This window comes from Canis lupus, chromosome 29, assembly GCF_003254725.2.
Source record: "Canis lupus dingo isolate Sandy chromosome 29, ASM325472v2, whole genome shotgun sequence".
Lineage (NCBI taxonomy): Eukaryota > Metazoa > Chordata > Mammalia > Carnivora > Canidae > Canis > Canis lupus.
In genome coordinates this window covers 28972945-28979560 of record NC_064271.1, presented here as the reverse complement: position 1 = coordinate 28979560, position 6616 = coordinate 28972945, and positions in this window count along the sequence as shown.

The following is a 6616-nucleotide window of genomic DNA, read 5'->3' as shown; positions in this document are numbered from 1 at the left end:
TTGAATGTTGTTAAAGCTTATAGTTTAAACTACTTTTAGGGGTTTTGTGTTGTAAATATTTGACCTTTGCAGTTGTGATTATATGTTCTTGGTTTTTTGCCTACAGTTTTCCCAACTCTTCTAAAAGACTTTTATTCTAAATGCAATTAGATAATAATCTGAGGCTGAATTTCTTTGGACACTGAAAAAAGATTGACCAAGTGAGTTATCCGAAAATAGTCTGAAAATTTTTTGAGTAATTAGGAGTCTTCTCTCTTCAGCTCTTTCAGCAGTTTCTTCTAGTATTTACCTCCATCTTTTTAAAGATGGATGTACTGTTACATATTTATTGGCTTTATTTATCTGTTAACTTGCTGTTATAGAAGAGGAGGATTTTGTACTTTTAACTCACCCATGAGTTACTTTTACCTCTTCCTTTTCATCCTTCTAGTATAGTAATCTTTTTTTGTTATTGTTAAGTTTATATTCACTGGTTAGCTAAGGTAAAGTCCTAACTAGTAGTGTGTGAGGATTATATTTTTCTTTCCTATGCAACTTATATTCTTCCTGAAATTAATACATTTTCCTCAGGATTGCAAAACCTCTCTATTATTTACTTGTCTGACCATAATCAAGGGTATTCTGTTCCCTTAGCGCTGTTCCATAAGGGTATTCTGTTCCCTTAGCACTGTTTTCTTTTCCCTCTATACATACATTTTTGGGAGGTCCCTCCTCCTTTTCTTCCAGTGTGACTTCGTACTGGCTAAGTGTGCTGCATAGCAGTCCTCCTGAGGCTTCCCTTTGCTTCTCTTATGTCCTGTCATCTGTGTCCTTGATATTTTCTGGCTCATTCCCTCATTTTGGTTAGCCCATCTTCCAGGTGCTTTGTGTGAAAAGGTGCTTAATGTATAATTTCGAAATCTCACAAGAAAATGTCGAGTCCTTCATTGATAGTTTGGCTAGTTCTAGAATGTTAGGTTGAAAAGTTTTCCCTCAGAATTTGCCTCACTTTAGAATTAAAGATGAGAAATGTTTCAATTTGCAATCCATTAAACAAGTACTATTGATTGAAAATTTTTAGAAAACTCCAGAAATCAAAAGAAAATCCCGATTTTCCTGGTGATAAGATTTTCTTCTCTGCCCCCCCACCCCACCCCCCCTCCAATCCATTTTTGTTAATTACTCCTGTCCTTTCATTCTGGAAAGTTCAAGTCCTGTAGTGTTTTGCTTCTTTCATAGTTTTCTCCCTTCCTCATTTTCTGTCCTCTTTCTGGAATTTCTCTTATTTTCTCTAACATCTCTTTGCTTTTGTTTCCAAGGGACTTCTTTACCTTCCAACCCCTCTATTCACTTTTTTTTTTTTTTTTTTTTTTTTTTTTATGATAGGCACACAGTGAGAGAGAGAGAGAGGCAGAGACACAGGCAGAGGGAGAAGCAGTCTCCATGCGCCGGGAGCCCGATGTGGGATTCGATCCTGGATCTCCAGGATCGTGCCCTGGGCCAAAGGCAGGCGCTAAACCGCTGCACCACCCAGGGATCCCTCTATTCACTTTTTTAATGTTACGCTCATCACTTGACTCTATACCCTGCAATGTCCCTTTCAAGGTTCTTCAAGTTTGCAGGGTTTTTTGTTACAAAAATTTAACATTAAAATTCATGGGTACAGGTCAAGCACTGCTTATAGAGAAATCTATAGCCTTAAATGCAAGCCCTCCCCCCCACCCCAAAAAAAAAAACCCAACCACACAACGTATAGAAATTGATTGGAGAAATAAAACTAATTCACTGTGATTTCCCACTTAGAAAGTTTTTTTGCAGATCCTTTTAGATTTTCTAATTAGTGTCTTTTGTGGTGTTACTAGAGGTAAGGTCAATGTACAAAATCATTTGTATAAGGTAGCTTTGTACAAGATAGCTTTTTAAATACTATGTATCTTAATTAAATACCATCAGATACCTAGAAATTAGTCTAATTTGTCTAATGAAAGATGTGCAAGAGCTCTCTCTACCCAGAAAAACTACAAGATATTACCGAGAAGTTTTTAAAAGATCTGAATAGAATAATATACATGTTTATTGTTTAGAACACTTTTTCAGATGTTAATTCCTGTCAAACTGATGTAGATTGAATGTAATCTATCAAAATCCTAAAGTTTGGAGTGAGGGCATAAGGTAGGGGGGCTAACAATTCACATAGAAGTATAGAGAGCCAAAAATAGCAAAGACCATGGTAAAGCACGCTAGTGAAGTTAGAAGACTACACCACTAGTGATCAATACTTGTTATAGAGGTACCATAAGTGATCCTACTAGTCCAAGAATATTCACATAGACCAATGGAATAGTGTTAAGAAATAAGGGCACTTGGGTGGCTCAGGTCATGATCTCAGGGTCCTGAGATCCAGCCCTACCTTCGGCTCCCAGCTCTGGGGAGCCTGCTTCTCCCTCCCTCTGCTGCTCCCCCTGCTGGTGCTTGCTCTGTATGTGTCAAATAAAGCTATCGTTTAAAAATTTATGTGTTTAGTCTATCTAGTTTATGATCATTAATGCAATAAGGAAAAGGTGCTCTTTTTAGTAAATGTGTGGAGTCAATATGAACATCCAAAGAGGGAAAAATCTTGATCACATCATGCACAAAAATCAATTCCAGGTTATCATAAATACAAAAGAAAGCCTCTAGAAGATAGTATAGGAGGAGAGCTTCCTGTCGTTGTGGTAAACAACGATTTGGTAAAGAGGACCCCAAAAAGTACTAATCATGAAGATAATTAACCGGGCTATATTAGGAAATTTTATCTAAGTACACAAGTAGGAGAGTCAGAGGGCAACCCCCAAAGTTTGCAATAATATATCTGATAAATTCTATCCAGATTATCTTTTTCATTGATAAGGAGTTAATTTATATAATCAGGACTCTTGCCCAAGATGGCTACATAGGAAGACCCTGGACTCCCCTCCACACACCAAATCACCTATGTAAGCATAGGTGTAAAGCAATTCCTCCTGAAGAACTGAGGGCTGACTAAGCTTCTACACAACGGAAGACCAAATAGAGAATGGCAAGAGAGAGACAATAATGAAGAGAATCCCCCACTCAGGACACACACAGCATAAGTACTGAAGGACTGTGAGCAGATCTGTGAGCTCTGGGGCACAAAAAAAGCAACAGCTCAAAAGAGCAAATAGAATATAAAGGAATTAGCCCTAGAATGCTGCCAAATGGCAAGGGAGCTGCTGGAACTCTCCAGGTCCAAGGGGCTGGTGAGCACCGTGGTTTACATTCCCCTTCCACCTTGATAGTATGGATGGGAACAACGTCAGGTGCCATAGCTGGCCTCCCCCCTCAGGGATCCCCCTATCAGCCCTAGCTGTCCCACCAAGGTGGCCCCAGTGTGACAAACGCTGGGACAGTCTTAGTAAATGCTCACTGTAGCTCCACTGTTAGACCAAGGTGCATACAGCAAGCACAAGCCTCCCCAGAACTTTCCAGGCCCATACCCCTTTGCTCCAGGTGGCTGCCTAAGGCACCTCTGGCAGAGGGCACTCCAGGACTTCCTGACTCACAGCTGCTTCAGCCAGCCCACCAAGGTGCCCCTTAGGCACCTTGTCCTGGGACACCCTAATGAGCCTCGGCCTTGGCTCCAATCACTCTGCTAGGGGACCCCCTCTGCTGAGCACACTCGGGGCTTTCACCCACTTTAGCTTCAGCTGTACTGTCAGGGTTCCCCCTGTGTGGAATGCCCCAAGACCCTCCACCTCAGCTTCAGCTCCCCCACTACGGTGGTCCTGTGATGCTTGCCCCAGGATTTCCTGGCCTAGGCCTAGTCTTGGGTCCAGCTGACCTGCCAGCATGCCCTGTGTGTAGAAACCCCTGGGACAACCTGGGTTGCACCCACTTCAGCTTCAACTATCTTGCCAAAATGCCTCCTACACAGAGAACCCAGAAACTCCCCCAGCCAATGCCCACTTTAGCATTAGCTGTCCTGCCAGGGTGCCCTCTGCACAGAAGGCCTCCGAACTTGCACCTACTTCAGCTTTAGCTGACCTGCCAGGACACTGTGCAGAGTCCCAGGATCACCCTAGCCCATGCCCACTTCAGTTCTGGCCATCCCACCCAAGGCAGCCCCAGCAGTGTCCAGGGACCCTCATGCCAGTCACAGCTCCAAGCAGCCAGCCAAAGTTACCAGGCACACAATCTGCACAGCAGGTGACCATACACAAGACCATTCCTTCAAGTTTAAGAGAAGCAGTTGTTCTACCTAATTCATAGAAACAAACAAACAAAGTCAAGCAAAACAGGGAGACACAAGAATATGCTCAAATGAAAGAACAAGACAAAACCCCAAAACACTAAAGGAAACAGGGATAAACCAATATATCTGATAAAGAGTTTAAAATAATGATTGTAAAAATGCTCACCAGACTGGAGAAGAGTATAAGAACAAAATGAGAACTTTGACAAAGATAAAAAAAAAAAGTGTAAAAAAGAACTTGAAGGTTGAAGAATACAATAACTGAAATGAAAATTACACTAGAGGGAATCAATAGGAAATGAGTGGATGCAGAAGAATGGATGAGCAATTTGGAAGACAGGGTAATGGAAAGCACCCAACCTGAACAACAAAAAGAAAAAATAATCTTTTAAAATGATAGGTTAGGGGAGCTTTTGGTCATCAAGTAAACAAACATTTACATTATTGGGGTTCCAGAAGGAGAAGAGAGAAAGTACAAGGGGGCAGAAAACTTATTTAAAAGAAGTAAGGGCTGAAACTTCCTGAACCTAGGGAAGGAAATAAACATCCAGTTCAGGAAGCACAGAGGGCTCCAAATAAGATGAGCCCAAGGACATCCACACCACAACACATAATAGTTAAAACAGCAAAGGTTAAAGATAAGAGTAGAATTTTTAAAGCATCAAGAGAAAAACAAAAAGCTATATGGAGTTTCCCTCTACCTACCAGCGAATTTTTCAGCAGAAACTTTGCAGGCCAAAGGGGAGTGGCACAGACACTTGCTACCTAATCTGCTAGCAGTGCACGCAACCCACACGTTCTCTTGAGGACTCACCCACTTCAAGCCTGCTGGGCCTTGGCCCAGAGGGCAGTGCAAAATTTTTTTTTACCACCAAGTGCACTTCACCCAGCCACTCCATGCTCCATGCCCCTGGAGGCTATTGAGATCTGGAGCATCAGCCTAGGACTAGCGTCTTAGCACAAATTTTGCTAACAAGGCCAGCCCTGTGGTCTGCCTCCTCAGAACCAGCCTGCGTGGGTCTCACTAACATCACAGAGTGAGCACAACCCACAAGAGGCAGAGGGTCACAGCAGAGGTCTGGACTGCATGGGAAAGTGACTCAGACACAATAGCAAGATGCAGACAACACACATAGGAGACACCCCTGAAGTGCCAGGTTCTGGTGAACAAGGGACTCTGCACTGAAGGGCTTACAGAACCTCTGAGTCTTCATAAAGCCACTACTCTAAAGAGAAGAAGACATAGCTAACTTTCCTAGCATAAAGAAACAGACACAGAGAGAAATACAAAATGAGACAGAGAAATATGTCCCAAATCAAAGAACATGACAAAATCACAGCAGAAGATCTAAGCAAAACAGAAATAAGTAGTATGCCTGATAGATAATTCAAAGTGATGAAATAAAGATACTCATTGGACCTCAGAAAATTGTGGTTGACATCAGTGAGACCCTTGACAAAGGGATAAAAAATATGAGAGATGAACTCAATAAATGAAATGAAAAATACAAAAGGTGGAATAAACAGTAGGCTCCAGGAAGCAGAGTGACATGGAGGAAAGAGTAATGGAAAATAATGAAGCTGAACACATAGACAAATACTGCATAATGAGAAGAGACTTAGGGAACCCAGTGACTCCATCAAGTATTAACATTTGCATTATAGGGATCCCCAAAGGAGAAGGGAGAGAAAGGGGGGCAGAAATGTATTTGAAGAAATAATAGCAGAAAGCTTCCCAAATCTTGGGAGGGAAACAGAAATCCATATTCAGAAGACACAGATTCCCCAACAAATTCAACCCAAGGAGGTCCACACTAAGACACACAGTAATTAAAAAGGCAAAAAAAATGGTGATAAAGAATTTTAAAGATTGCAAGAGAAAAGAAGACAGTTACATGCAAGGGAAACCCCATAAGGTTATCAGCTGAGGGATCCCTGGGTGGCACAGTGGTTTAGCACCTGCCTTTGACCCAGGGCGCGATCCTGGAGACCCGGGATCGAATCCCACGTCAGGCTCCCGGTGCATGGAGCCTGCTTCTCCCTCTGCCTGTGTCTCTGCCTCTCTCTCTCTCTCTGTGACTATCATAAATAAATAAAAATTAAAAAAAAAAAAAAAGGTTATCAGCTGATTTTTTTTTTTTTTTAGCAGAAACTTTCCAGGTCAGAAGGCAGTGGCACAATATATTCAAAGTGCTGAAAGGGAAAAATTGCAGCCAAGAATACTCTATCCAGCAAGGCTTTCATTCAGAATAGGAGAGTTAGTTTCTCAGACAAATAAAAACTAAAGGAATTCATGACCACTAAACCAGCCTTGTAAGAAATATTCCAGGGGGCTCTTTGAGTGGAAAAAAAAATAGGTAAGGGTATAAAAGTAAAAAAACACAA